At 46.3% G+C, this 5,526-nt stretch overlaps 1 pseudogene; it reads right to left on the bottom strand.

Annotated features, from left to right (window-relative positions):
- Positions 1-258: 258 nt before the first annotated feature.
- Positions 259-375, bottom strand: LOC134953881 (5S ribosomal RNA; annotated as a pseudogene).
- Positions 376-5,526: the final 5,151 nt, after the last annotated feature.

The following is a 5,526-nucleotide window of genomic DNA, read 5'->3' as shown; positions in this document are numbered from 1 at the left end:
TATTCCGATAAGAATTGACCATGTAGGTTGAGGTCAATTTCTCTCTTACTGAGTCTTAGGAGTTGATGATACAGGTCAGTAGTAGTTTCTGCCGGGAGTGTATCAAATTCTAACTGGTCAAACAGTACTTTATCAGCATCGTCATCTGTTAATGATACAATGCCGTGTTCAGCCTGAGACAATAGATTGTCATCCAGAAAACCGACACCACCCTGGGCCATGGTCTATTGTCCAGATGTGTTTGTCCACTGCGGACCTATACTACAGTACCCAATCTTCCCGGAGGTCTCCCTGTCCGGTACTATTTGGGCCCACACTGCTTGGCTTCCAAGTTCAGAAGGAATTGGGCATTGCCAGTGTGGTATGACTGTAGTTATGGATACACAAATTAGACTAACCACCCCAGGGGTCTGGGTGCTGACCATCTAAGGCACATTCGAACACGGGTACAACAAAAACAGACGATAGCTGCGAACAAATGTATTATGCGTCGATCATGCAGTATAACTGGTTTAGCTCTACTTATAGGTGGTGGGTGCAGGAAGAGATATGCCTAGCGCGCTAAGTATATCCAAATAACAAATATGGGGAGTCCCACACTCTCACCCAGCGCAGGTAACGGCTGGGGTGCCAAATCAAAGTCTGATCCAATCACTGGGTCAAACTCATAGTACAGTACAGTGTTTCTCCACATTAACCGTGGGGAAAGATAGCACTCTCCAGACTTGTTATAATATTATGCAAAAAAGTCATTTATTCACAAAAACTTGGTTCCATGGGTTTCTTCATGTCACAAGCAGGGTATATAACAAAAAGGCTCACCAACGTTTCGGTCCTGAATTGGACCTTTCTCAAGGTATTAGCCAGTCTCTTAAAGCAAGATCAGGAAAACAGCAGCATCAATGTCAACATCACAAGCAGGAACCAGGATCTGCATGTTGCCTCCCAGGTCCCCTGAATATATACCCAGGAGCTAAAAAATGAGAGGGTCACAAGCCCATCAGCCGTGACGTCACTTCCGGTCAAACCGGAAGTCCCGTTCCGCCGGCCGCTGTGTACAAATGTACCAAAGAGACACTATATGCAGGATAAACTGAGACAACCCTGTGTTAACAGGCTTGTCTGTAATGTCCCCCGCCCTGCGCATCCAGCCGTTGGTTGTCACGGCTGGATCGCGGGTATCCATGGTTACGCTACGTCACTTCCGGTTCCAAACCGGAAGTTGTGCGTTCCACACGGCGGGATGTGCGTTTCAGCTCACAAATGAGATCAGAGGCTGCACAGTGTATATTGCAAGTGCAACAAAGTGCACATATGTTAAGTGCACAAAAGATAGGGTTAATGGCTTGGCCCAATAGGACATATGAGATATTAGGAAATACATTAATATCGGTGAAGAGGGTATATTGGGGACCCGGAGGCTCACACATATTACATTATGGGAATAAGATTAATACAATCATATAAGTGTGCGCTACGCGCGTCACACCCGTGCAGAAAACTTTTTTCTTACTGAACTGTCATATGGAAATGACTATGTATTTATGAGAAATTGGATTTTAATCTACATATCATGGAAAAACATAGAGTAACACGGGAGAGTCCAATGACAGAAGAGACGGTCTCGGGCTGCGGGAACGGCGCTTCACTGGCGCCTGCTGTGCTGAATAATTACCCGACTTCCAAGCTCTATGAGTCCACGCCTCCAAGTGCCGTATGCAGACACCACAGTCACGGTTGTGTTCTCCCGATCTCCGTTTAGTCCACGGATATTACCGCTAGATGGTATATTTTGGGGGTGCAAATAAGGCTGGTATAAGGGTCCAATGACTCTCCCGTGTTATAACAACTGGTGCAAGCTACACGTAAGGCTCCAGTGTGGAGCGGTTATTTTGCACAATATCATCTCCTTTGCCAAGTGGCAGCATATTGAGGAATTCCAATATATAACAACTTATAAATATGTTATCTACTACATGGGAGCGAATTACAGCTGGTAAATTGATTTTTTAATCCAATATATGGACTGATTTTTATTTTTGAAAATTTCTCTGTGCACAGAGTTTATCTAAGATCCACCTCCTATAGCTATGCAAATATATTGTTAGTGATTTTATTTGACCGGTCTAATAGTTTATTGTAAAGTGTGTGTATATATATATATATATATTTATATGTAATAAAAAATATAGAATATATGAAATTATTTATTTGTTTTTATTGAACTTTGAGCCATATCATACTATTTATAGCGCAAGAGGAGATTAGTTCAGTGAACTGATAAAGTGCAAGGTGATAAAGTACAAGCCAGTCTGCTCCTAACTGTCATTTTTCAAACCCAGCCTGTGACATGGCAATTAGGAGCTGATTGGCTGGTACTTTATCACCATGCAAATTATCATTTCACCAGGTTTAATAAATCGTCCGCTTATTCATTTATGTACGAGTAGTTAGAAGTAGAAGAACTCTAACAGAAACCACTAAGCTCATCTACAGCCACACCACACTGTATATGCCCAATATCACCTGATTTTAGGCCTGGTTTGTTCTTGGATGTGAGACCACCTGGGAATACCAGGTGCTGTAGGTAGTTTTATACTACCAACACCGTTCTCTTGATGCATTCTATTTTGAAACTTATTCATTGATGTTAAAGTTAGAAACAGCAAAAATCATCTACAGCCGCATCACACTGGATATGTCCAATCTCATCTGATGATGGAAGCTAAGCAGTGTTGTGCCTGGTTTGTTTTTGGATTTCAAGTCCTGCCTTCTGGTTTGGCCACGGCACCTCGGATATTCACCAAGGTCATGGCCGTGATGACGACCCTTCACCATCAGAGAATCAGGATCCTGCCAAATCTGGACGACTTGCTGATCCTGGTGAACTCCCAAGAGGTTCTCCACAGTTATCTGGAACTGGCGGTCCAATTCCTACAAGTCCACGGGTGGCTCATCAACTGAAAAAAGTCCTCGCTGGTCCCTGCTCGGAACATGGTGCACCTAGGGGCACTGCTGGACACACACAGCCAACAATTGTTTCTGTCTCCAGAGAAAGTCCTGAAAATTCAGGACAGTATCTTTCTCTCTCGCCCAAGAGTGTTGATACACACGGCGATGCAAGTACTAGACCTCATGGTGTCGGCTTTCGATATGGTAGAGTACGCTCAATTTCATTACCGCCCTCTGCAGAGGTTAATCCTCTCCAAGTGGGACGGCCTGCCTCATCGGATAATGTCTCAAATGATCTCCTTGACTCCGGAGGTTCGTCTGACACTGAGCTGGTGGCTACAGGACCAACAGTTGAGCAGGGGCCATCCCTTCTGGATCTCCAACTGTGTCCTCCTGACAATGGATGCCAGTCTTTTGGGCTGGGCCACGGTGTTGGAGCAACACTTTCTCCAGGGTCGGTGAACCAGGGAGGAATCTCTCCTCCTGATATACATTCTGGAATTGCAGGCAGTGTTCAATTAATTGACACTGGCCCTGCCTCTAGTACAGAACAGGCATGTTCAAGTACAATCTGACAACGCCACCACGGTAGTGTACACAAATCATCAAGGCGGCACTCGAAACTAGGCGGCACTCGAAACTGCATGGCAAAGCTGGAAGTATCAAAAATCCTCCGTTGGGTAGAATGTCATCTGACAGCAATATCGGCAGTGTTCATTCCCGGAGTCCTCAACTGGGAAGCGGATTTCCTCAGTCGTCAGGACGTTCACGCTGGAGAGTGGAGAGGCTGCAGCAGAAATGTCTGCACTGGTGTCAGTAGGTGACTGAGGCAGGGATGACTGGGAGATAGTGGGTGACTGAAGCATGTATGAGTGGGAGATAGTGGGTGACTGAGGCCGGGGTGACTGGGAGATAGTGGGTGACAGGGAGATAGTGGGTTACTGAGGGAGGGGTGATAGGAAGGGGTTGGGTAAGTATGGGAAGAAAGTGGGTGACAGGGATAATAAATGACTAAGGCAGGGGTGATAGGGAGATAGTGGATGATTGTGGCAGGGGTGACAGGGACAGTAAGAGACTGAGGCAGGGGTGACAGGGATAGTGGCTGACTGAGGCAGGGGTGACTGGGAGATAGTGGGTGACTGAGGCAGGGTTGACAGGGATAGTGGGTGACTGAAGCAGGGGTGATAGGGTGACAGTGGGTGACTAAAGCAGGGGTGACTGGTATAGTGGGTGACTGAGGCAGGGATCGTAGGTATAGTGGTTGACTGAGGCAGCGGTGACTGGGAGATAGTGGGTAACTGAGGCAGGGGTGACAGGGAAAGTGTGTGACTCAGGCAGGGGTGACAGGGAGATAGTGGGCAGCATATCTCTGCCTCACTGCAGCAGCACATTCCTGCTTCAATGACAGCAGCACATCCCTGCCTCGCTGACAGCAGCACATCCCTGCCTCGCTGACGGCAGCACATCCCTGCCTCGCTGACGGCAGCACATCCCTGCCTCGCTGACAGCAGCACATCCCTGCCTCGCTGACAGCAGCACATCCCTGCCTCGCTGACAGCAGCACATCCCTGCCTCGCTGACAGCAGCACATCCCTGCCTCGCTGACAGCAGCACATTTCTGCCTCGCTGACAGCAGCACAGCACTGCTTTGCTGACAGCAGCACATCACTGCTTCACTACCAGCAGCACATCCCTGCCTCACTGGCAGCAGCACATCCCTGCCTTACTGACAGCTGTATATAGGGCCTAATTCAGACCTGATCCCTGCTGTGCATATTCACACAACAGGAGATCAGGTCTGAAGTGCGTGTGTGCTGGTGCCGCAGTGCACCGGCACATGCCAGAGATGCGATCAGCATCTCTGCCCAGTGAGCGCCTCTGCCTGATTGACAGGCATAGGCGGTCACTGGGCAGGAGGAGTCGGGCCAGCGGCGTTGTGCCGCCATTTTGGGGGCACAGTCCGGACAACGCAGACATGACCGGACCGTATGGGGGCGGGCCGTGACGGCTGCGTGACCCGGACAGCAACGGGCCTTATTTACTAAAATCTCAGATAAATTTTATGGCATTTATGTGCAGTCTAGTTTGCACAGTTGATAGTGTTGATCTTGCACTATCAATGTAAGCCTCACATAGGTTTGATACACATGTAAGTTTGTTTTTATTTTACTACATTGTGGTTTGTGGCTCTATACCATGTAATGCATGTCTTTTAACAGTAGTCAAGTCTTCCAATGTGCTTGTTAGTGAAACCCAATACATAGCTTTATTTTATTTTGTTTCTTCAAATATTGAATGCATATGTCTTATAACTTTTTTTTTTTTTAATATATATATATATATATATATATATATATATATATACATTTTTATTATAAGATTTTCAATGACACAAGTACATCCAAGTTGCAGATTATGGATTGTGAAGGACAAATCAACCATATAAACAATTTAAGTAATTTAAATTGCATGCAGGTAGTAGAATATCAAACTCCTTGGATGAGAGTTGGTCGTAATAAACTAGGATAGAAAAGAATACAGTAGAAAATAAGATTTTAAACCTACCGGTAAATC

Source organism: Pseudophryne corroboree, chromosome 8 (assembly GCF_028390025.1).
Source record: "Pseudophryne corroboree isolate aPseCor3 chromosome 8, aPseCor3.hap2, whole genome shotgun sequence".
Classification (NCBI taxonomy): Eukaryota; Metazoa; Chordata; class Amphibia; order Anura; family Myobatrachidae; genus Pseudophryne; species Pseudophryne corroboree.
Note: the sequence above shows the minus strand (reverse complement) of the source record. Positions and strands in the feature narration are given on the sequence as shown.